The sequence below is a fragment of the Puma concolor genome, chromosome A2 (assembly GCF_028749965.1).
Source record: "Puma concolor isolate L17-30 chromosome A2, mPumCon1.1.hap2, whole genome shotgun sequence".
Taxonomy (NCBI): Eukaryota; Metazoa; Chordata; class Mammalia; order Carnivora; family Felidae; genus Puma; species Puma concolor.
Window position 1 is genome coordinate 111,000,601 of NC_141668.1, and position 26,520 is coordinate 111,027,120.

Here is a 26,520-nt window from a genome sequence, read left to right on the forward strand (position 1 = left end):
CCCAGGGAGCCTGCCCTCACACTGTGTGTCATCACATAGCCGTTAATTTTTGATATCGAAGAGGAAATCTTGATCTCCTGCCAGTAAGAACTCTGTGTTCAGGATTCTGTTGGCATGGGACCGTTGTCCTTCTCTCTGTCCCCCTCCAGGAAGGCCTGAGCTCCTGTAAGGGTTAAATTGTAGTGTAGAGCTAACGCTTAGCTTGAAAAATAACAGCTTTGTGTTGACATTGAAGGTTAAGAGATAACAGCCTTGCTTTACTCGTGTAAATTACACCTCATACTCTTGTAAATTAGGCTTCACCAATTAAGGAAACAAAACCTCAAAGAAAAGAGCATCAGAGAGAGGGTCAAGGAGATCCACTGGTTGCAACTTAGAGGCAGAAAGTCTAAAATAAACACCTCATTAGGCAACTGTTTCTAACTCATCTGGAAACTGTTCTGTTCCCAGGTGATGATAAAACAGTGTGATTGGCTATAAAAACTCTGTACCCTGGCTGTTCGGGGCCGCACTCTTATCAAGAGTGTTGGTCCTGATCGGTCGGCCTTGCCTCTCATTGTAATAAACTTTGTTGTGACTGTCACTGGTGCCCGTAGCATTATGTTTCAGGAGTCGTGTGGATGCAACACTCCCTACCTCCTGGGACACTCAGGGTTCATGCATGTCAGGTCCATTCCCCAAGCAGCTTAGGGCACAAAAATACTCAAAGACTGAAATACCATAGACCGAATCCACAGACTTGCCAGGAGCAGGATCCTACCTTGTGAGTCACAACTGTATCTTTCCACAGAGAGGCAGTGCTTGAAAGCTGGTGATGGCTTGACGCATTCCAGCCCTTATTGAAGTTGGGGTGCATGACTTTTGCCTCTACTGGTATAGCTCCCTGGTATAGCTAGTGGATGTTTCACTTCTCTTCAGGCCACAGGTCTTTTTTACTCCTTGGACACCAAATTTGCCCAGGGAATTGTGCTCGTAACATTATCTACAGCTTCATAATGTTCTCATCTGAGATGAAGAACTTTAGCCCTCACTCTATCCTTTTCAATTCTCTTACACTTATCCTAACCGTGTGTTCACTGTGAGACATTCAGTGCCAAAGTCTGGCAGCAGTTTTCATGGTGGAGTCGTGCCAAGTTCCTGTAAGTTTGGAATAGCATTAGGAACAGGTGTCCCTGGGATGTCTGCCAGATCTACCTTGGGAACAGGAGGTATTTGGGACTTGAATGTGTTAAGCACAGGAGGATTGCTTATGGGTATAGGCAGGTGATATTCGGAGACAGCTGGCCTCACTTCTGTGATAAAAGCTGATGGAGATGTGGCCTTCAGGGCCACAGTCAGAAGGAAAAAAAGTCACACAGACTGAGCTGAATAACTTCCAGCGAGCCGACATGAAGATTGTTTTCTATACCCAGAACAACTAATTTCTGATATCAAGGAGAAAATGTTTCCCTCCTAAAAACTTGGGGCATTGAGGTCTTAGTTTTGTGCAGTAACTATTACTGTGCTCTGTGCCCCTGCCATAGACTACCTGAGTATCCTGCTCTCTGAGCCTCTAAGGGTTCCCAGTTGCCCACTTCATTTACACAGCAGGTCAACATGAAAGAAACTACTCAAAACCCTAAAACTCAGAACCCAGTCCCACAGACTTGGGCATCAGCCCATACATATTGAGACTCTGCCTTCCAAATCATACTGCTTTACCTGCTGGCAGGAAAAGCTGGAAAGCTGGCAAGTGCCCTAGCCCTCCTACACTGTTTGAGTTCAAATGTAGCCTTTTTATGCTACTTTAGGACTCCCAGGGGTAGGTAAAATATGTTCCGCTTCTCTATAGCACACAGGTTTTGCACAGTCTAGGACATCAAGCTTCCCTGGGAATTGTGCCAGTCACTTCATTCACAGCTTTATTCCATGATCATCTGAGACGAAGAATTTGGACCAAAGTTCATCCCTTCCAATTCGCTTGATCTTTTTCTATCCATGTTTTCCTGTGAGGGACTGAGAGTCCGAGCCTGGAAGTATTTCTCTCCAATTTTAATTATGGAGTCCTGCTGAGTTTCCCTAAATCCAGGATAACAGGAGCAATGGGTTCTCCACTGGCTCACCTGTGAGACCTATCTTGGCAACAGAAGACACAGAAGTCTTGGAAAGGGGTAAGTGTTACTGGGAGGGAGCCATCCTCACTTGTGTGCAAGGGGAGATGGGGATCAGAGGTCAGAGTCAGGAAATATGTGGCTTTGTCTCAGAGAGTGCCCAGCATTCACAACCAGCTAACACATGAGGATCACTTACTAAGGACATATTGCCCTCCTTTACTGAGACCTGTGTGCTTGGCAGGCTTCTGTTGGCCTGAGGGGTGTTGGTTACCCTGATTCCACTTATCCCTGTGAGGTTCCTGCTGAAACAGGGTGTGTCGAAAAAACCACCAGACGGCGAATAGAAGTGAGGCAAGCTTTTATTCACGGCCGGGCCAAACCTGATCTCCTGATCTTGAGAAAAGTGCAGAGATTGGTCCCGAACAAAGGTAGCAGTGAGCTTATATGGATTTTAGCAAGTCAGAATACGTCATTATTTGGTTAACCAATTACAATTTACAGCATTTCATGGTAGCCAATTATACTGTGACACACAGACGTTAGCTTTGGCGGGAACCTATCAATTTAAAGTTCTTTGTCCTAAGAGGGTTTACAATGGCCAATCATAGTTAGACACCTGAGATGTTGTAGGGCAGCGAGAACGTGACTTTTTACGTGTTGGTCTTGCCTAGGCCAGATCTTGGTAGAGGGGGTGGGGGAGCGTTTGCATCCTAAGTTATCTATTTAGCAGATGAGGTCCCAGAAGCGAGATAGGGCGGTTAGTAATTTCTGATAACCCTAATCGGGAACTACACAAGCCTTTTATCTCAATTATTCATGAAAGGTGAGTTTAAGCCAAATTTATATACAATACGCTTTCTGATATCTCATAAGTTGACCTATTACACTACATTCTGAGAAGACCAAAGTTGGAGCATGAGCATTGTTCTTCCCCAGGTGGTCAGGGAAGAGAGTCCGTTCAAGGACTCTCGGACCACCACCTAATTCCACAGACATGGCTGCCAGCCAGCACAAAGAAGCCAAAATTCACAAGTGCCCCCACCTACTGAATGGAAGAGTAAGGCAAGATCCAAAAGACTTTCTGCCCTATCTAGGTCACCATGCAGTGTTCTTGTGACTGGTGCTTCCTTTCATCCCAGCCCCCCAGGTGTTTCCTTCTTATTCTCAGGATAGCAAGCTTGCCTAGGAAATGGTGCTCATGTCAGCAGTCACAGCTTCATTCCATTTTAACCTGAGTGAACAACTTTGGCCCTCAGTGTGTTTCTTCTGATTTAGTTATTTTTGTCATTACTAATGTGAAGAAAGCTTATTTATATACCAAGGGCTTGGGCAAGGTAAAGTCAAATGTCAAGTTTACAAGGAGACTTTCATATGCTAATGACTCACAGATTGCTGGAGGCCTAGCTATTGTCAAGCTAAAATGGTTTTTCCCTCTAGCAGAACATTGACGTTAAGACAGAAGGGAATCCCTGGAGAAACATTTGACTCTACCAGCCTCAAGTATTTGTGAATAGGCTGAAGGCAACAAGGAAATGAAGAGTTTATTTTTTTTTTAATGTTTACGTATCTTTTGAGAGAGAAAGATGGAAAGAGAGAGAGAAGAGAGAATTTGCGCCCCTGAGAGGGGCAGAGAGAGAGAGGGAGACAAAGAATCTGAAGCAGGCTCCAGACTCTGAGCTGTCAGTAGAGCCCCTGTGGACCTCACAGAAACTGAGATCCTGACCTAAGTTAAAGTCTGAGGCTTTAAGAGACTCAGCCACCCAGGCACCCCAGGAAATTCAGTTTTTTATGCCATTTCCTTCTTTCCTTTGTTACTCACATCACTATGGAGGGCAGGGTGATGTTGGGGCTCTAGAAAACTGAGTCTATAGGTTTCTGGAGATTATGCTGTAATGCCCCTGATTTCAAATCCGAGAGACCACCAAGGAGCCGATACCGATGCAAACGCACGAGGGTTTATTTGCAAGCTCGAGCTTGGGCCCAAGTATACCCGACACAGCGGAGCAGGGACTTGGACCCCTAGGTTAAGAGGCGTAGCAGTTTTATAGGGGCCAGTGGCCAATGAGATTGTAACACACACAGAAAGTTGCACAGTCATGTCAGTCCACACGCAGGTGGCCAAATGAATTACAATTTACTCTATAGTAACTGTTTGAACTAGCCTATCACTCTGGTCAGAATTGGCGCGCAAGTTTGGGGGGCAAAAGGCGGGGTTTACATTCTTTGGCGGTTAGGGTTTCCGCATTCCTGTATGAGCCGGTTTCCAGTAAGAGTGTGCTCACCGGCTTGACTAGGGTGGGGGATTGTCTTAAGCAATAAGTAGGTCATGTGGGGGTTTATACATGAGATGGTGGGTGTAGCACAAAATGGAGTCAGTCTTGCGCTGCTTGTCCAGGGGTAGGGGATTTTTGCTAAATTCCTTGGGTCTCACAATGCCTCTGCCTTTTTCTTGTGATTTACTAAGATACTTGTCCATTGATGGAGTCTCCATTTGTTTTCTGTCATTTTCTTCGCCCTTGGGCAGCCAGGAGTGCCTGAGGAATGTCACACATATCCTACGTGGGGGTGGTCAGGTAATGCTAGCTTGTGTTTGGCCCTCAGCTTTCCTTCTGCTCCCTCATGAAGCAGATGGATGATTCCCATTTACCCAGCCCACATGTGTTTGTTCCTTCAGAAAACAGCGAGCTTGGTAGCAGACTGTGCTATTCTCTTTCTTCCCAGAATTATCCTATTCTCATGTGAAATGAAGATCTTTGGCTTTCTGGGTACCCACTCCCATCCCCTTGCTTTTTTGAAGTAAGTCCCCACTATGGGGAATTCAAGGCCAGACCTAAGAGCAATGTCCCCTCATTTTAATTGGGGAGACTGGCCAAGTCATCCTGACTCTGGCATAGGTTGGGCAAAAAGCCCCTTGGGACTTGCCTTTTAGAAATGTTTTCACAAGAAAAAGACATAGGGCACTTGAAGGTGCCAGACAAAATGTTGGTGTATAGGTAAAGCCAGAGAATTGGGAAGAAGCATCATCAACTGTGGGCAGAAGAGCAACAGGGAATGTCAGTTTCCTCTCAGTTTTATCCTATTCTCTGCGGAAATGAAGACTTTGGTCCATCATGTATCCACTCTGATCCCCTAGCTGTTTTTCTAAGGAGGTCTTGAGTCACATTGAAATGTGTTAGGGCTTTCACTCACACAGCGAATGCCCAGGGGTTGGTGGCCAGCTCCCACTGCATTCCTATGCTAGCCTAGAGCAATCAGTTTCTGATATCCCCAAATAATGATTAACTACCTATGACTGACCTTGTGGGGCTTGGTATTGGTGGTTGCCCAGGTTGCCTCTCTCCTCTGACTGCTTGAGATGTCTTCATATGGAAAAGCAAATGGTTCCCAGATGGGCATTTAGCTTCCAGAAGTGGCCAGGGCATTGCTTGTTGAAGGAATACTTCCACAGAGCCTGATTCTAAAAACATAAGTGTCAAAACCCATTACACCAAAACCACTGGTCACTCTCCACTCTAGGTCAGAGTAAGAAATTCACTCAGTGCCAGAGGCTTCTCATCCCTTTCTGACATCCCAGAGGAAGAATTCTTGCAAAAGTGGTTGCTGTTATGCCCAGAATTCGTGATCCCCAAAGACCACCAGGGAGCCGAGTCCGATGCAAAAGCAAAGAGCCTTTATTCGAGCTAGCTCGAGCTCAATCCCCTACCTGCACCCACACAGCGGTGAGATGCCAGAGAGAGCCAGCGGAGTTTCAAAAGCACAAAGGTTTTATAGGGGTCTAGGGGCAGTTGGTGAGGTAATGGCTGTGGCCTTAGCCGATTGGCTGGTGAAGGGTCCTGGCCTCAGCCGATTGGCTGGGAAAGGGTCGGAGTCCCGTTACACAGGTTGCCGGGCGTGTTTTGATCGGGAAGTTTGAACGGGTGAGCGGGAGGTTACTCAAGGGGAGGAGGCGTGGTCTGAGGTTTCTGCGATTTTCCTGGAAAGGGGGCCATGTCAGGGACATAGTCACTCAAGATGGAGGACACAGAACAAGATGGAGTCGGCCGGCGTAGGTCCGCTCTTTCAGTTGCCAGGGTAGCCAATGGAGAATTCCTTTGCCCCAGCCAAGAGGTGTTTCTCATTCCCAAGACAGCCAGCTTGCCAAAAGAGTGTAATGGTCACTTCATTCTCAGATTTATTCCATTCTCATTTGATAAGGAGAAATTTGGCACTCTATCCATTCCTATCATTTTTCCCTTTTTCAAACTAGGTCTTCCCTGTGAGACATGCCCAGCCAGTGTCCAAGAGAGATCTCTTCTGCTTTTAACTGGACAGTCGTGTTGAGCTCTACTTCCTCAGGGATAGCTTGAGCAATGGGGCCCCTTGAGTCCTGCCTTTCCTAACTCTATTGACAAAAGGAGGCCTAGGGTACTGCAAGGTGCCCGGAACAGAATTTCTGCCCATAGGCCAAGTCCAGAGGAGCTGGGAGGGAGATGGACTCCCTTGTGCGGCCAGAAGGAGCTTAGCTACTCATTTCACTCTCAGCATTATGCTGTCCTCATCTGCAGGGAAGAACTTGGGCCATCAATGTCTCCATTCTCATCCCCTGGCACTTTTTCTACCTAGGCATTCACTGTGGGAATTCAGGGCCAGAATGTAAAAGCCATGTTGTCTCTTGTCAGGTGGGGTGTCGGGCCACGTCCTCCCAACTTGGAGAAAAGTTGGGCAACATGGGCCCACCCACAGGGCTTGCCTTTCAGCCTTACCACTGGCCACAAAGACATAGGGCATTGGAAGCAGCAGAGGACAGAATATTTGCATGTAGACAGGGACAGAGGAGGGGGATGGAGCCAGCCTCAGTTCTGCAGAAAGGGGAAAAGAAGCTAGGTACCGCATTCTCTGTTATATCCTATATCTCTCCGAAAATAAAGAACTCTGGACCCCCATAATTTCCCATCCCCTTGAGGATTTTTTTTTTAATGTTTATTTTTGACAGAGAGAGAGAGGGACAGAGACAGAGACAGAGACAGAGCATGAGTGGGGGAAGGGCAGAGACAGAGGGAGACACAGAATCTGAAGCAGGCTCCAAGCTCTGAGCTGTCAGCACAGAGCCCAACGCGGGGCTTGAACTTACAGACCGCAAGATCATGACCTGAGCCGAAGTCGGACGCTTAACCGACTGAGCCACCCTGGTGCCACCCCCCCTTTGAGGATTTTCTAAGGAGGATTTGGGTCACACTCAGGAGAGATGGAGCTGTCATTCACATAAAAAAGCACCCAAGGATTAATTGAGAGCTCCCCGTCACTGCCTGCGCTAAACCAAGAACAATCAGTTTCTGACATCACAAAGAGAATATTGCTCTCCTTGGACTGAAAGTGTAGTGCTTGACAGGCTGCAGGTGGCATGGGAATGTTTGCCCTGATTGTGTGACTCACCGGGCTCCTTGAGCTGCCTTCATTCTGAAAAGCAGAAGGCTCTCAGATGGGCAGTTTGCTCCCAGACATGGGTCAGTGCAGAAAGAGCCCAGGCAAAGACTCCTCCACCAGAGCCTGGTTCCAAACACTTGAAGGTCCGAAGGGAGACTGACCTTGAATCACTGAAGGAATATTGCATCTATACTTGATGGGAAGGGCAGGAGAAAGGGCAATGGCCAGAAGAATCCCTGGCTTACCAACCTTGTGGATGAACATTTCTTGCGATAGGGGCATCAGGTGTAGTCAATGGACATTTCCGTGGGCCCAAACCATTGGTGTGTCTTACACTTGAGATTATGTTAGTCACTTTATTCTTTGCTTTATCCAATTCTCCTCTGTAAGAAAGAACTTTGGGCCTCTGTGTATCCATGTCCATTTTTGGTCTTTTTTTCAAACTAGGTTTCCTCTGGTAGGCGTTTGGGGCCAGATTTTAAAACCAATTCTGGCTCATTTTAACTGAGGGCTTGGGTCAAGTTCTCTGGACTCTGGGATACTTTGGGCTATGGGGCCTCGCACCACATGTGTTTTATAACCATACATACATCAGGAAACCTAGTGCATTTGAGGGGCCCAGCATGGAATGTTTGCCTGTAGGCAGGTTGAGAGGAGTTAGGAGAAAACCAGTCCTCCTTCTGCAACAAGAAAACACTGAGCCATACATTGCATGTTTAGTTGTACCCCATTCTCACTTGAATTCCAGATGAAGGTTTCCTCTGGACTAGCTTCCAGGTAAAACCAGTGGTGTTTTTACCTTTCCCCAGTGCAGATGTGCTTCCTATTCTGAAGACAGCCAGCTTCAAATAGATTATACTAGTCATTCTATTCTCTGCTTGATCCCTTTCTCATAGGAAAGGAAGAACTTTGGCCCTCCATATTTCCGTCACTGATTTTCTTTCTTTTTTTGAAACTTGTTTTTAAACATTTCTCATTTTTGATGAAAGAGAAACACAGGGAGAGAGAGAGCATGAGTGGGGTGGGGGCAAAAAGAGGGACACAGAGGATCCAAAGCAGGCTCCACACTGTGAGCACAAAGCCTATGTGGGGCTAGGCCTCACAACCATGAAATCATGACCTGAGCTGAAATCAAGAGTCAGCCATTTAACCGACTGAGCCACCCAGGTGCCCCGTCCTCTGTGCTTTGTCAAATTATATCTTGGTCCCCCCTAGGCACAGTGAGTCTGTCAATAACTCAGCGACAAACCAGGGATTGGTGGAAAGTTTTCACCCTGCTCCCATTCTAACTGAAAGCATTCAATTTCTGATACACAAAAGGATGCACTGACCACAGTCACTGATGACTTGGTGCTTGAAAGCCTGGAGTTGTCATGGTAATAGTTAGACAGCAGAACTCCAACCGTTGGCTGCTACAGATGCCTTCATCTGAAGCACAGACAGTTCACCCATTTGCAGTATTCTTCAGGACCTGAAGAATGTGCAGAAATAGCCCATTTGAGGACCAGTGCAACAGAGCCACTTTTCCAAATACTTGAGGGTCAGCCACAAGCCAGAAACTGGTAACTGTGTAGCATGACTGCCTCAGAGGTCAGGGGAAAAAAAAAATCAATGCCAGAAACTTTCCCTCTCCTTCTGAAGGAACAATGCAGGAGGTTTCCCTTTGTCCTAGCCTACACAGTATTCTTACTCCTGAGACAACCATCTTGCCAGGAGATTGTGCTAGTCACTTCAGTTTTTGATATAACCCATTCTCTTCTGTTGATAAAGAACTTTGGACTTCTGTGTATTCTCCTCCACCCTGTTGCTTTTTCAGGCTCAGTTCTCCCTGTTGTCCCTTGAGGCAAAGTGTCTCAGAGCCATTTCCTCTACTTTGAACTAGGGAGTCTGGCCAAGTTCTTGTCACTCTGGGATATGCTGGGCCACAGGGTCCCTCAAAAATGGCCTCTCGGTACTCTGTGGACAAAGATAAGCCCAGGGCATTTCAAGGTGCCCAGCAGGAATGCTGGTGTGTAGTCAGGGTCAGAGGTGTCAGGAGGGAGCTCTCTTCACTTCTGGGACAAGAGGAACATGGAGCTAGATAGTTCATTCTCAGCTTTATCCCATTCTCAGCTGAAATGAAAACTTTTGGCCCTGTGTGTAGCTATTCCAATTCCCTGGCTGTATCGATAAGTATGTCTTGAGTCCCTGACAAGGGCAATGGGGCTGTCCCTCACATAGTGAGTGCCCAGCCATTCCTAATGAGCTCTGACTCTGGTCTGTGTTAACCAAGAGCAATCAGTTTTTGATATCCCAAAGGAAAGATTGCCTTCCCGGGAGTACTTGGAGTTTGGCTGGTTAATAAAAGAAATGATGGTTAACCAACCTGTCTCCTTTTATGGCTGTTAAAGATGCTTTCACTCTGAAGAGCAGTTGGTTCACCCCTGGGCAGTATTCTTGAGGACCTGCTTAGCACAGAAAGAGACCATTCAAGAACTCCTGCCCCACAGCCCAGTTCTAAACACTTGAGCACAAACCAACTACCCTTGAATCACTGCTGCCTCTATCCACTGATAGGATGGGAAGGGAAAAATGAAATCCCAAAGCTTTCTTTCTCTTTTTCAAGTAAGAATATAGGCATCTTGCCATGTGGGCTCCCACTTTAAACAGTGGGGGTTTCCCTTTGCCCTAACACACAAGTGTTTCTTATTGCTGAGACAGTCAGGTTGCCAGGAGATTGTACTAGTCATTTCACCCTCAGACTTATCCCATTCTCGTCTCTCATAGGAACACTGTCCCTTTTCCTCTTTATTTTGTGTTTATTTTTATTTTTGAGAGAGAAAGAGAGATAGTGTGTCTGCAGGCAAGGAGGGGTAGAGAAAGAGTGACAGATGATCCCAAGCAGGCTCCATGCTGACAAAGAGAACCTGATGTGGGGGTCGAGATTGCAAACCATGAGATCATGACCTTAGTGATAATCTGATGCTTAACCAACTGAACCACGCAAGAGCCCCAACTTTTTCTCTTTCATATTCTTTAAATATTTAATTTTGAGAGAGAGAGAGAGAGCGTGCAAGTAGGGGGAAGGGCTGAGAGACACACACAGAATCTGAAGTAGGCTCCAGACTCTGATTTGTCAGCACAAAGCCCAACATGGGACTCGAACTCACAAACTGTGAGATCATGACATGAGCCAAAACCAAGAGCCAGAGGATTAAGCGACTGAGTCACCTAGGTACCCCCTTTTACTCTTCTGACAACACACAGGAGAGATTGCCATGCTGTCAGAGAGCACTTAGTGCCTGGTCTCAGATTCTAAACAGCACATATTCCATGCATATGAGGTATGTTCCAACACCTAGTCAGTGCATACAGTGGCAATTCAAAACTTAATGGGCCACAGGAATGGTTCTAAACACTTGAGCAAAAGCCTGGGACATGGACCTACTACCCCCAAATCTCTGCTGCTTCTATCCCCTGTAGGGAAGGACAGGAAACACAGCTAAAGCCAGAAGCTTTCCCTCCCTTTCCGAAGGAAATATGGAGACCTCTTGCAGAATGGGCTTTCAGGAGGTTTCCCTTTAGAGATTTAGTTTGTCTCTGGCCACAGGAGTTTCTTACTCCTTAGACAGGACTTTGCTAGGAAATTGTCCTTCTAGACACTTCATTCTACTCTGTGATCATTCTCACCAATAATGAAGCACTTTTGCCTTCCATATTTCCATTTCAATGAATACTTTTTACTGTTTGCAAAGTCGTTTCTCCCTGGGTGCAATTCAGAGCCAGTGTCTCAGAGAAATATCCTTTCCTTTAAGTTGGGGAATCTGGCAAAGTCCTGATGTCTCTGGCATAGTTGGGACACAGGACCCCTCATTATGTGCCTTTCAGAAGTGTGTGGACAATGGGAGGCATAGCGCCCTTGGAGGTGCCCAGCAGAGTGTCCATGTGTAGGAAATGCCAGGGTTTGGGAGGGAGCTGGCCTTATTTCTGGTTGAAGGAGAAACTATGTTAAACATTTCATTTCCAGCTTTATCCTAACCTCCTCAGGAAGCTTGGCCTTCCTTATAGCCATCCCCATCCATTTTCTGTTTTCATAACTAGGTCATGGGTGACAAACAGGAGGAATTGGTCTGTCAGCCACACAGCCAACATCCAGGGTTTCTGATGAACTACCACTCTGGGCCTGTGCTATGTGAGGCAATCAGTTACTTTATCCCAGGGAACAATGACCCTCTTGTCCATGAGCCCTTGTTGCTTGACTGGCCCTGGTAATCTCTGTGATGGAGCTTGCCTCCCTCCCCTGTCTGACTGAAATATCTTCATTCTCTAAGGCAGATGGGTCAGGCATGCACAGTGGACTGCAGGATGATTAAATTCAAAAAAAAAAAAAAAAAAAAAAAAAAGCCCTCACAGGGAATACTGGAGCGTGACTTGGTTACAAAACCTAGAGCCTCAATGGGATCTCGGACCTGCTACCACTGAATCACTGCTCTTTCCTTGCCCTCAGGGGTAGGGCATACAAAGGAGCCCAGGTAAGAAGCCTTCCTTCTCTTTCTGAACGAAAAGTGTAGGCTTCGTGCCAACCGGGCACCCAGGTGTAGGCAATGGATGGTTCGCTTTGCCCCAGCCCACAGGTGTTTCTTACTACAGACAACACTTAGGTTCTTGGGAGATTGTGCTAGGCACTCCCTTCTCAGCTTCATCCTGCTTTCATTTATAATGAAGCATTTTTGCTCTCTGTGTATTTATTTCCATCATTTTGCTCTTTTTTTTTTTTTCAAAATAGGGTCTCGCTGGAGTCCATTCAGAGTCCGTGTCTCAGAGCAATATCCTCCACTTTAAACTGGGGGCTCTGGCTGAGTCCTGGGGACTCTGAATAAACTGGCAACAGGACACCTTCTAATATCCCGTTAGAACTCTGTGCACAATGAGGCCTAGGGCATAGGAAGGTGCCAAGCTGTGTATGGCTGGATGCGTGGAGGCGGTCCCAGAGGTTTAGGGAGGGACTGGCCTTACACATGCAGCTGGGAGAAAGAAGATAGATGTGCACAGCAGCATAACCTAAGTCTCATGTGTAATGTAGAGCCTTGGCCTCCCTTGTAGCCATCCCCACCAATTTGCTGTTTTCTAATTCTTGGGTCACATTCAGGGACAACTGGGCTTCCACTCAACTTCACACAAGCAGAGCCCAAAGATTGGTGCTAAACTTCCTGTGCTCCGGTCCTGTGCTCCGTAAGAGCAAACAGTACCTTTATATCAGAGGAAGGATGACCTTCTTGTCCCTGAGTGCTTGGTACATGGCCAGCTCTGGTGAGTGCAGTGAAGTGCAGAGATGCCTTCATTCTGTGTCACCGATGACTCCCATATGCACATTAGGCCTCGGGACCTGGTCAGCACAGAAAGGGAGGGCCCTTTCAAGATCTACTACATCAGGTCCAGGTTGCAAACACTTGATCACCTGCTGGCAACGGGAAGCCCTGGCTCTGAATCAATGCTGCATCTATTCCCTGATGGGAAGGACAGGAGAAACCACCCAAACCCCTTTTCCCTCTGTTTCTGAGGGAAGAGTACACAGCTACTGCAGAATATCACTCTCAGGTGTAGCCCATGGAGGTTTCCTTTGACACCAGCCCTCAAGTGCCTCTTACACCCCGGACAGCTAGCCTGCCAGGAGACCAGAGTAGGCACTTAATTCTAACTTTAGCCCATTCTGTTCTGTAAGGAAGAACTTTAGTCCTCCCAGTGCCCATTTGCATTTGATTGCTCTCTGTTCAAATTGGGGCTACCTGGGAGCCATGAGGAGCAAGAGCCTCAGAAGAATGTCCTGTGTTTCAACAGGAAGATTCCAGGATCCATCGGGCTGTGTCAGGTGCACAGCCCGGGTGCACACATTGGTGTGGCATGCCCAGTCAGTTCCTGAGCCAATGGACAGCTCTCAGTGTCTGGAATCCCAGAGGAAAACAGGCCTCTCTGTTGCTGGGGGCTTGGTGCTTAGTCAGCTGGAGTCATTGCAGGGATGGGTAGCCAGCTGGCCTCCTTCCCCTGGCTGACAGAGGTGCCTTCATCCTGCGGAGTAGATGATTCGTGCATGTGCACCGTGCTCCAGGTCCTGGTCAGGGCACAAAGGGACTTTGAAAGGAATACTGCACCAGGCTGGGGTCTAACCACTTGATCATCAGGCACAGCTGAGTCCCTGCCGCCCCTGTCTACTAGTGGGAAAGGGCAAGAAACACACCCAAAGGCAGGGCTTTCCGTCTCTTTCTGAGGGAAGACTGCAGCCCCCTTGCTGACAGGCCTCCCAGGTGTAGCCTGTAGGGGGCCTCCCTTCACCAAAGGCCACTGGTGTTGCTTCTTCCTGAGACAGCCAGCTTGCTAGAAAATGGCACTAGTCACTTCATTCTCCACATCATCCCATTCTCATCCCTAATGAAGAACTCTGGCCCTCCATGGATCCATTTTCACCCTTTTGCTCTGTTTCCAAACCAGGTCCTCTCTGGGGTCCATTGCATGTCGTCTCTCAGCAGAATATCCTCGGCATTCTGTTGGGGATCCTAGTCCAGTGCTTGTGACTCTGCAGGTTTGGCCACAGGGCCCCTGGCAGGTGGGTGTCAAAACCATGCAGGGCATTCAGAGGCCTAGGGCACCGGAAGGGCCCAGAAGGGAATGTTTGCAATTCAACTGGGCCAGAGGGCTGGGAAAGGAGCTGGCCTCCTTTCTTAGTTGAGGGGACGTGAAGTTGCATAGCCCCTTACCAGATCGATCCTATTGCCACTGGCAATATTGATCTTTGGCCCTCCTTATGGCCACTCCCTTGCCTTGGCCCTAGGTCTAACATTGTCCCCATTGAGACTTAGAAGTCACTTACTCAGCCGGTGCCCAGGGATAGCTTTTCACAGAAGCCTGTGCATATGGAAGGTGGGCACCAAGCAAAGCAGCCCACCCACTGCTAATGGCAGCACTTGCACTTACTCAGACATGGATTTACCTTCCTTCCAGCTGGGGCAGAAGGGCCAGCAGGATCACAGGCAGTGCTGGGTGCAGGGCACGACCACAAGGAGGTTTCTAGGTCAGATGCCAAGGCATGAACAGCCCTGTGTATTAGGCGGTGCCATAGCTGCTTCAGTGGCCCTGCAAAGCCACCCTGTGGTCATGGTGTGGCAACCATGGTATTGTCCTGTGCAGCCCTGTCCTCCTTCAGCATACTCAACAGCAGCAAGGGTGACAGATCTGGCTGGCAGGACGAGGTTGACAAGAGCCCCCAAAACAATGGCAGCAGGCAGGGACTGGCAGATAGGGTGGAACCCACGAGGGCAGCACCTGGTCTTTGCTTCCATACCAGTCCACTTCTCCCATTCCACGTTGGAGGACTAATGTGCTCCCACACGTGTACCCTCACATGAAAGGGCTATGCATGATGTGACGTGTTGAACAAGCCAGGAATAACCCATAATGAGGATAAACTGACTCAAGATGTTGGCCAGTGTGCAATATGCCTGGAAGAAATGCAGAGGGAGATACTAGACCAAGGTTGCCTTGCCTGTTCACATATGAAGGTTGCACTGGTTTGCAATAAATCGATCTTGCCCTGAGTGTCCTTCACATATTGCAACAGCTTCCCATTTTACACTTATTCTTGTCTTTTCAAGATGCTTGAAAGCCTGAGAGGGTCTGAGGGTCTGTCCCTGTGGCAAAACAAAAACAAACACAAAACTACAGGCCTACTTGGCCAGAACTGTGAGTCCTGAGTGTCTTACGCAGAGACAAACCATCATACAGGAAGGACTATCCTGCTGAAGAGCCAAGGGCCCTTTGGTCAAACATGTGCCACAGTCACAGGGAATGGACCCCAATCCCCAGTTGGGGGCCCAGGGTATGACTCTAAGACACCTACATGGAATGGAGCCCAGGGAGGGCTCAGAGTGAAAACAGAGCAAAGGGGTGAAAATGGATAGAGGAAGGGCCAGAGTTCTGCATCAGGGATAAGAATGAGATCAAGTGGAGAGTGACGTGACTAGCACCAACTTCCCCAGCTCGCTGACTGACACCTCGGGAATGAGAAACATCTGCAGGCTTTGGCAAATGGTGCCATCTGTAAGTTCCACCCGGAAGCCCTGACCGCAAGAAGCCTGCCCAGATTCTTCCTTCAGCATCAGAGGGAAAGACCTGGCTCTGTGTGGGTGTCCTGCCCTTGCCATCAGTCCAGAGGGGCAGCAGTGATACAGCTGTAGCAGCGTTGTGCTCCTGGCAGATGAGCAAGTATTTGGAAGTGGGACTTGGTGCGGTAGTCCATCCAAAGATACTTTCTGTACTGACCAGATCGTGGAGCATCCCGCCCACACGAAAACCTGCTGTCCTTCCAAAGGAAGGGGTCGCCATTTGTGAGGGGAGGGAGGCCAACTGGCTACCCGTGCTCGTGCATTCCCTAGCCAGCTAATCAGCACCATGGGCTCTGGGATGGGAGGGCCAGGTTTTCTTTGGGATATTAGACCCAGAATCTTCAATTTCCTCAGCAACTGACTGGGAAACTGGCAACATTCATACAGCCATGGCTGTGTAAGTGACAGCCCCATGTTCCTGGAATGTGAACAGAGACCTAGCTAGAAAAGCAGCGATGGCATGGGGATGAGTGCGAGCCAGCAGTGCCAAAGTTCCACATCTCCAAAGGGAGTGGAAAGAGATCTCTTTCTGAATTCAATCTCGATCCAGACAGGAGGTCAGCTCCCTTCCTCAAACCTCGGGCTTGCCTACACACAAGCGTTCTCCACTGGGCACCTGCAGTGCTAGATACCCTAGGCCTGGTGATGTCCACAAAGTCTGAAACCCAATGCCCACGGCCCCTGTGGCCAAACCCCTCACATACTCACCAGGATTGTACCAGACTCCTCACTGAATAAGAAGAGACATAACTCTGAGACACTGACTCTGACAAGATTCCAGGGAGAACCTTGTTGCCAAGGAAGAGCAATTCCTTACTCTTGCTATAATACCCTGCTCAGCAACAAGAGCTATGGGGCAGAGTGTCAGCTGACCTCTGGGACATCAGACTCTGAGAGCCCTCTCTTGACTCAGGAAATACTGGAAACTCACCTCCAATCCTTGGAATTTGGTTGTGGACAGGGCAGCCCCTCGGTCTTGGTGGGTGACTGCGACCAGGTGAGAAAAGCAGCAATGGGATAGGAAGTTGAGTCCACATTCTGCAACCCAATGGGCATGGGTCAAATCAAAGAGGGGCACATGTCTATCATCCCTTCTTCTTCTCCCACACAGGAGGCAGGATCCTCCCCTAACCACTGGCTTCGACTACCCTCAAGCACTCTCCCTGGGTATCTCTACACACATTAGGTGTGGGGGTGGCCACAAAGGAAGACCTATATCACCACCCAAAGGACACCGCCAAAGTCCCAAGCTGAGAGAAAAGGATATTACTTACTCTAAGACACTGGCTCTGCATAAAGTCCATGCAGAAACCCTTTGGACGAAAAATGCTAAGTGGTGGAAATGGAGACACAGATTCTGAGTTCTTCATCACACTTGAGATTTGGAGAATGCTGAGAATGAAGTACCCAGCACAGTCTCCTATCAAGCTGCTTGTATCTGGAAATAGAAATGCCCATGGGCTTAGGAAAAGGGCACCCTCTGAAAGGGCACACTGAAAGCCCTGTCAATAAGAAACCTCCATTCATTCTATTGGAGCCAGAGATTTCTGGCTATGTCTGTCCCTCCAACTTTTTGTAGCAGTTGATGGAGGCAGCAGTACTGGAGGTGTCGCTATTGGGTTCTACTGGCTCTTGCTCAGGAGTCTGGAACAAGGACTTGGTTCCCTATTGCTGGAAAAGACTCTTCCTGTACTGACCATGGCCTGGTCCATACTGCCCATGTACAAACTGTGTGCTTCCTGGAATGAAGGCAAATCAATCACCCAGCTCAGGGAGGAAGATGGCTCCCCCTCACCTCCCATACCCCAGCAAGCCAAGCAACCAGCACTCAGGGTCTGAAGGCCATCTTTCCTTTGTCAGATCAGAGCCTGAGGGCTCTCCCTGAGCACAGAAGCAGAGTGGGAATTTGATGCCTACCCAGGGGTGCCAGCTGAGTGACTGATGGCTCTGTGGCTTTTAAAGGGGAAATAAAGTCAGAAATAAAGATAGGGGAAGGAAATGGACCCAAGTGGTGCCCCAAGTCTGACATTTTTGGTGGTAATTGAGACCCACTTGGAAAGAAGGTATCTTCCTTCATTGGCCCTTGGCAAAAAGGAGGCCAGCTCCCTGCCCAAATCTCTGGCACAGTCTTCACACAAACATCCGTTACTGGGCAACTAAAAATTCCTGGGCCTGTCGAGGGCCACATACTTCTGGAATCTAATGAATTAGTGAAGATGGAGCCCTGTGGCCAAAATCTCTCTCACAGTCTCAAGGACTGAGTCAGACTCCGGGTGGAAGGCAGAGGATACGACCATGAGACACTGACTCTGAACAGATTGTGGGAAGAACCTTGTTTCTACAAGAGAGCAAAGATGTATTACGGTGGATAAGGAGGGTCAGAGATCTTCAGAGATTGAAAGGGGAATTATGTGGAGAAGGGTCCAGCACCAGCTCCTGGCAACCTGGCTATGGGAAAAAGAAGAAACACTAGAAGCCTTAGGCAACATCGCCATCTAGCGTCCGCATCTCGGACCATGGGAGCAACAGGCCTGCGTTCTTCCTTCAGAAGGACCTAGAGAGTCCTGGACTTTGCTTTTCTCACATTTCCAATCATTGAATGGAGTAAGCGGTGACAGTGCTGTAGTCAAAGGCTCCCAGGTCTTCCTCCAAAGTGTGGAAAGGGGCATTTGGGGCCCTCTTCCTGTAAAGGGCTCTTCTTGTGCTGACCAGCTTCTGGAGACTCCTGCTCCTGTGTTAACTGTCTGCTTTTCAGAAGGAAGGCCCCTCCATCAGGCAGAACAATGAGGCAAGCTGGCCAGCCTCCCCCACCCCTTGCTACAAACAGCCAATCACCAAGCCCAGGAATTGGAGGGCTATTCTCCTTTCAGATATGCCTTGCTCATGGCTGTCACTGAGCGAGGGACTGAGTGGGCAACAAAACCTCATCCTTTGGTGCCCCCTGTGTCAGTGCCAGCTCCATGGCTCAGAAGGGTGAACACAGACTGAGTCAGAATGACAGGAAGGAAAGGGAATGGCTCCAGTAGACCAATGTACGTTCACCATTTCCATCCAATGGGAATGTGATCCATTTGCAAGGGCATGTTAAACTTAATTTTCTATGGGCATCGAGGCCAGCTTCCCTCAATTACATGTGGCTCAGCCTCCACAGAAACAGTTCTCAACTGGACCCCTTCGAATGGCCCAGGGCTCTGGATGTCCACGGAATCCTGAAACCAAAATGCCAGGGCCCCTTTTTACTCAACCTGTCCCACAGACACAAGGGCTAGTCCACATTGCACATTTGGGAGCCAGTGCTATGACTCCGGGCAACTGAATTTGTGGGTGTAAGGGTTAAATTGTAGTGTAGGGCTAATGCTTAGCTTGAAAAATAACAGCTTTGTGTTGACATTGAAGGTTAAGAGATAACAGCCTTGTTTTACTCTTATAAATTACGCCTCATACTTTTGTAAATTAGGCTTCACCAATTAAGGAAACAAAAGTTCAAAGAAAAGAGCATCAGAGGCAGGGTCAAGGAGATCCACTGGTTGCAACTTAGAGGCAGAAATTCTAAAGTAAACACCTCATTAGGCAACTGTTTCTAACTCATCTGAAAACTGTTTCTTTGTTCTGTTCCCAGGTGATGATAAAACGATATGATCGGTTATAAAAACTCTGTACCCCGGCTGTTCGAGGCCACACTCTTATCAAGAGTGTTGGTCCCGATCGGTCGGCCTTGCCTCTCATTGTAATAAACTTTGTTGTGACTGTCACTGGCGCCCGTAGCATTCTGTTTCAGGAGTCGTGTGGATGCAACAGTGGGGATCCCAAGAGGAACCGTGGTGGAGAAGAAAGCAATGCCATGAAACTTGGTACACCGAGGGCCAGAGTTCTTCATTAAAGGAGATCGGGTAATGTTTAGAACAGTGTGATCAGCACAATATATAAGCACGCTGGCTCGCTAAGGCATCAGAAGAACCCTTGTTGGGTTGGCTAAAGGAGTACCTCAAAGGATGCCCCTTGGAGCCCTGTGAGCAAGAGACCCACATTATCTCATAAGAAATAGAGGGAAGCTCTCTCCCCGGTATCTCACCGCTGCGTCAGTGCAGCTTGTGTAAAAACTGCATTCCATGCCAGGCCTGAAATGTTCCAAAGCTCAGTTCGCTATCAGCATCCCAGGTGGTGCAATTAATAAAGAGCTAGCGTGGGGCCAATGGCACAAAGAAGGCAGCTCCTTAGAACCTGAACTTCCTATTTGTTCCATTCCTTGGGTAGATAACACCTGTTAATTACTCTGGAGAAATTATTTTGGCGAGGAGAGAGGGAAGATGGCGGCGTAGGAGGACGCTGGGCTCACCGCGCGTCCTGCTGATCACTTAGATTCCACCTACACCTGCCTAAATAACCCAGAAAACCGCCAGAGGATTAGCAGAACGGAGTCTCCGGAGCCAAGCGCAGATGAGAGGCCCACGGAAGAGGGTAGGAAGGACGGCGAGGCGGTGCGCGCTCCACGGACTGGCGGGAGGGAGCCGGGGCGGAGGGGCGGCTCGCCGGCCAAGCAGAGCCCCCAAGTCTGGCTGGCAAAAGCGGAGGGGTCTGACGGACTGTGTTCCGACAGCAAGCGCGACTTAGCGTCTGGGAGGTCATAAGTTAACAGCTCTGCTCGGAAAGCGGGAAGGCTGGAGGACAAAGGGAGGGAGAGCTGCTGAGCCCCCGGACGACAGAGCTCAGTTTGGTGGGGATCAAAGGCGTTCGCCAGCGCCATCTCCCCCGCCCATCCCCCAGACAAAATCCCAAAGGGAACCAGTTCCTGCCAGGGAACTTGCTCGCTCTGCGCAAACACCCAACTCTGTGCTTCTGCGGAGCCAAACCTCCGGCAGCGGATCTGACTCCCTCCCGCTGCCACAGGGCCCCTCCTGAAGTGGATCACCTAAGGAGAAGCGAGCTAAGCCTGCCCCTCCTGCCCCCGTGCACCTTGCCTACCCACCCCAGCTAATACGCCAGATCCCCAGCATCACAAGCCTGGCAGTGTGCAAGCAGCCCAGACGGGCCACAACACCCCACAGTGAATCCCGCCCCTAGGAGAGGGGAAGAGAAGGCACACACCAGTCTGACTGTGGCCCCAGCGGTGGGCTGGGGGCAGACATCAGGTCGGACTGCGGCCCCGCCCACCAACTCCAGTTAGTTATACACCACAGCACAGGGGAAGTGCCCTGCAGGTCCTCACCACGCCAGGGACTATCCAAAATGACCATGCGGAAGAATTCCCCTCAGAAGAATCTCCAGGAAATAACAACAGCTAATGAACTGATCAAAAAGGATTTAAATAATATAACAGAAAGTGAATTTAGAATAATAGTCATAAAATTAATCGCTGGGCTTGAAAACAGTATAGAGGACAGCAGAGAATCTCTTGCTACAGAGATCAAGGGACTAAGGAACAGTCACGAGGAGCTGAAAAGCGCTTTAAACGAAACGCAAAACAAAATGGAAATGACGACAGCTTGGATTGAAGAGGCAGAGGAGAGAATAGGTGAACTAGAAGATAAAGTTATGGAAAAAGAGGAAGCTGAGAGAAAGAGAGATAAAAAAATCCAGGGGTCTGAGGGGAAAATTAGAGAGCTAAGTGATACACTAAAAAGAAATAATATACGCATACTTGGTATTCCAGAGGAGGAAGAGAGAGGGAAAGGTGCTGAAGGGGTACTTGAAGAAATTATAGCTGAGAACTTCCCTGAACTGGGGAAGGAACAAGGCATTGAAATCCAAGAGGCACAGAAAACTCCCTTCAGACGTAACTTGAATCGATCTTCTGCACGACGTATCACAGTGAAATTGGCAAAATACAAGGATAAAGAGAAAATTCTGAAAGCAGCAAGGGGTAAACGTGCCCTCACATATAAAGGGACACCTATAAGACTCGTGACTGATCTCTCTTTTGAAACTTGGCAGGCCAGAAAGAATTGGCACGAGATCTTCAGTGTGCTAAACAGAAAAAATATGCAGCTGAGAATCCTTTATCCAGCAAGTCTGTCATTTAGAATAGAAGGAGAGATAAAGGTCTTCCCAAACAAACAAAAACTGAAGGAATTTGTCACCACTAAACCAGCCCTACAAGAGATCCTAAGGGGGACCCTGTGAGACAAAGTACCAGAGACATCGCTACAAGCATAAAACATACAGACATCACAATGACTCTAAACCCGTATCTTTCTATAATAACACTGAATGTAAATGGATGAAATGCACCAACCAAAAGACATAGGGTATCAGAATGGATAAAAAAACAAGACCCATCTATTTGCTGTCTACAAGAGACTCATTTTAGACCTGAGGACACCTTTACATTGAGAGTGAGGGGATGGAGAACTATTTATCATGCTACTGGAAGCCGAAAGAAAGCTGGAGTAGCCATACTTATATCAGACAAACTACACTTTAAATTAAAGGCTGTAACAAGAGACGAAGAAGGGCATTATATAATAAAATACAGGGTCTATCCATCAGGAAGAGCTAACAATTATAAATGTCTATGCGCCGAATACCGGAGCCCCCAAATATATAAAACAATTACTCATAAACATAAGCAACCTTATTGATAAGAATGTGGTAATTGCAGGGGACTTTAACACCCCACTTACAGAAATGGATAGATCATCTAGACACACGGTCAATAAAGAAACAAGGGCCCTGAATGACACATTGGATCAGATGGACTTGACAGATATATTTAGAACTCTGCATCCCAAAGCAACAGAATATACTTTCTTCTCGAGTGCACATGGAACATTCTCCAAGATAGATCATATACTGGGTCACAAAACAGCCCTTCATAAGTTTACAAGAATTGAAATTATACCAGGCATACTTTCAGACCACAATGCTATGCAGCTTGAAATCAACCACAGGAAAAAGTCTGGAAAACCTCCAAAAGCATGGAGGTTAAAGAACACCCTACTAACGAATGAGCGGGTCAACCAGGCAATTAGAGAAGAAATTAAAAAATATATGGAAACAAACGAAAATGAAAATACAACAATGCAAACGCTTTGGGACGCAGCGAAGGCAGTCCTGAGAGGAAAATACATGTCAATCCAGGCCTATCTCAAGAAACAAGAAAAATCCCAAATACAAAATCTAACAGCACACCTAACGGAAATAGAAGCAGAACAGCAAAGGCAGCCTATACCCAGCAGAAGAAGAGAAAAAATAAAGATAAGAGCAGAAATAAACAATATAGAATCTAAAAAAACTGTAGAGCAGATCAACGAAACCAAGAGTTGGTTTTTTGAAAACATAAACAAAATTGACAAACCTCTAGCCAGGCTTCTCAAAAAGAAAAGGGAGATGACCCAAATAGATAAAATCATGAATGAAAATGGAATTATTACAACCAATCCCTCAGAGATACAAACAATTATCAGGGAATACTAGGAAAAATTATATGCCAACAAATTGGACAACCTGGAAGAAATGGACAAATTCCTGAACACCCACACTCTTCCAAAACTCAATCAGGAGGAAATAGAAAGCTTGAACAGACCCATAACCAGCAAAGAAATTGAATCGGTTATCAAAAATCTCCCAACAAATAAGAGTCCAGCACCAGATGGCTTCCCAGGGGAGTTCTACCAGACGTTTAAAGCAGAGATAATACCTATCCTTCTCAAGCTATTCCAAGAAATAGAAGGGGAAGGAAAACTTCCAGACTCATTCTATGAAGCCAGTATTACTTTGATTCCTAAACCAGACAGAGACCCAGTAAAAAAAGAGAACTACAGGCCAATATCCCTGATGAATATGGATGCAAAAATTCTCAATAAGATACTAGCAAATCGAATTCAACGGCATATAAAAAGAATTATTCACCATGACCAAGTGGGATTCATTCCTGGGCTGCAGGGCTGGTTCAACATTTGCAAATCAATCGACGTGATACATCACATTAACCAAAAAAAAGAGAAGAACCATATGATCCTGTCAATCGATGCAGACAAGGCCTTTGACAAAATCCAGCACCCTTTCTTAATAAAAACCCTTGAGAAAGTCGGGATAGAAGGAACATACTTAAACATCATAAAAGCCATTTATGAAAAGCCCACAGCTAACATCATCCTCAACGGGGAAAGAGTGAGAGCTTTCTCCCTGAGATCAGGAACACGACAGGGATGTCCACTCTCACCGCTATTGTTTAACGTAGTGTTGGAAGTTCTAGCATCAGCAATCAGACAACAAAAGGAAATCAAAGGCATCCAAATTGGCAAAGATGAAGTCAAGCTTTCGCTTTTCGCAGATGACATGATATTATACATGGAAAATCCGATAGACTCCACCAAAAGTCTGCTAGAACTGATACATGAATTCAGCAAAGTTGCAGGATACAAAATCAATGTACAGAAATCAGTTGCATTCTTATACACTAACAATGAAGCAACAGAAAGACAAATAAAGAAACTGATCCCATTCACAATTGCACCAAGAAGCATAAAATACCTAGGAATAAATCTAACCAAAGATGTAAAAGATCTTTATGCTGAAAACTATAGAAAACTTATGAAGGTAATTGAAGAAGATTTAAAGAAATGGAAAGACATTCCCTGCTCATGGATTGGAAGACTAAACATTGTCAAAAATGTCAACACTACCCAAAGCTATCTACACATTCAATGCAATCCCAATCCAAATTGCACCAGCATTCTTCTCGAAACTAGAACAAGCAATCCTAAAATTCATATGGAACCACAAAAGGCCCCGAATAGCCAAAGTAATTTTGAAGAAGAAGACCAAAGCAGGAGGCATCACAATCCCAGACTTTAGCCTCTACTACAAAGCTGTCATCATCAAGACAGCCTGGTATTGGCACAAAAACAGACACATAGAGCAATGGAATAGAATCGAAACCCCAGAACTAGACCCACAAACGTATGGCCAACTCATCTTTGACAAAGCAGGAAAGAACAGCCAATGGAAAAAGACAGTCTCTTTAACAAATGGTGCTGGGAGAACTGGACAGCCACATGCAGAAGGTTGAAACTAGACCACTTCCTGACACCATTCACAAAAATAAACTCAAAATGGATAAAGGACCTGAATGTGAGACAGGAAACCATCAAAACCTTAGAGGAGAAAGCAGGAAAAGACCTCTCTGACCTCAGCCATAGCAATCTCTTACTCGACACATCCCCAAAGGCAAGGGAATTAAAAGCAAAAGTGAATTACTGGGACCTTATGAAGGTAAAAAGCTTCCGCACAGCAAAGGAAACAACCAACAAAACTAAAAGGCAACCAACGGAATGGGAAAAGATATTTGCAAATGTCATATCGGACAAAGGGCTAGTATCCAAAGTCTATAAAGAGCTCACCAAACTCCACACCCGAAAAACAAATAACCCAGTGAAGAAATGGGCAGAAAACATGAATAGACACTTCTCTAAAGAAGACATCCAGATGGCCAACAGGCACATGAAAAGATGTTCAACGTCGCTCCTTATCAGGGAAATACAAATCAAAACCACACCCAAGTATCACCTCACGCCAGTCAGAGTGGCCAAAATGAACAAATCAGGAGACTATAGATGCTGGAGAGGATGTGGAGAAACGGGAACCCTCTTGCACTGTTGGTGGGAATGCAAATTGGTGCAGCCGCTCTGGAAAGCAGTGTGGAGGTTCCTCAGAAAATTAAAAATAGACCTACCCTATGACCCAGCAATAGCACTGCTAGGAATTTACCCAAGGGATACAGGAGTACTGATGCATAGGGGCACTTGTACCCCAATGTTTATAGCGGCACTCTCAACAATAGCCAAATTATGGAAAGAGCCTAAATGTCCACCAACTGATGAATGGATAAAGAAATTGTGGCTTATATACACAATGGAGTACTACGTGGCAATGAGAAAAAATGAAATATGGCCTTTTGTAGCAACGTGGATGGAACTGGAGAGTGTGATGCTAAGTGAAATAAGCCATACAGAGAAAGACAGATACCATATGGTTTCACTCTTATGTGGATCCTGAGAAACTTAACAGAAACCCATGGGGAGGGGAAGGAAAAAAAAAAAAGAGGTTAGAGTGGGAGAGAGCCAAAGCATAAGAGACTGTTAAAAACTGAGAACAAACTGAGGGTTGATGGGAGGTGGGAGGGTGGGGAGGGTGGATGATGGGTATTGAGGAGGGCACCTTTTGGGATGAGCACTGGGTGTTGTATGGAAACCAATTTGACAATAAATTTCATATATTAAAAAAAAGAAATAGAGGGAATCTTTGGCTTCTCTTGTCCTTTTGCACATCATGTCAGGAGATAGGGGCAGCAGTTATTCTCAGTCATGAAGAATATGCTTTCCTGTGATGATCAATAGGGTTGAACGAGGCTATGGTGCACCATTGATTCAAAAGGCTTTTTGTGTGCTGATCGGTTCACTGTGCATATTCACTGTCTTTTCTTCCAAACGAGGGTATCTCAGTCAATTAGGGTCTGGGGTTCATGTGTCTACCCATTCCCACGATAGTGTGGCCTGCTATGCATCGAGGGCTCAGGGACAGACGTGCTAGCTGTCCTGTCAGGAATCTGACTCTGAGAGCTCTACATTGACTCAGGAAAGGCCTGGTTCTTCACTCCGATCCTTGGACCTTAGTTGGTATGGGACAGAACGCTGGTCTTGGTGTGTGAACTGAGAAAAAGTTAGAGAAGCAGGAAAGGGATCGGAATCACCATGAGGTGAGTCATGGTCCTGCATTTCAAAAGGGCATTGGTCAAATCTAGGAAATAGGTAGCTGCCTTCCCTTTCTCTTGTCGCACATGGGAGGTGGGATCTGCCCCTAACCACTGGCATAGCCTATCTACAAGCGTTCTCCCTGGGAACCTTCAAATAAACTAGTGTTTTGGTTGGCCACACATTTCTACCCATTTC

General features: G+C 47.1%; 1 long non-coding RNA gene across 2 annotated transcripts in view; it reads right to left on the reverse strand.

Moving 5' to 3' along the window:
* Positions 1-5,160: 5,160 nt before the first annotated feature.
* LOC147583427 (uncharacterized) overlaps positions 5,161-26,520 on the reverse strand; it is a 57,151-nt gene continuing 35,791 nt past the window's right edge. Inside the window, exons 5-7 of one of the 2 annotated variants that reach the window (XR_015248192.1) lie at positions 9,862-9,940; positions 8,828-8,967; positions 5,161-5,544 (exon numbers count right to left, since the gene is read on the reverse strand). This is a non-coding gene — a long non-coding RNA (uncharacterized LOC147583427). Of the gene's footprint in view, positions 5,545-7,064; positions 8,968-9,861; positions 9,941-26,520 lie in introns of those variants that run through there. The other variant, XR_015248190.1, reaches the window with a different exon arrangement.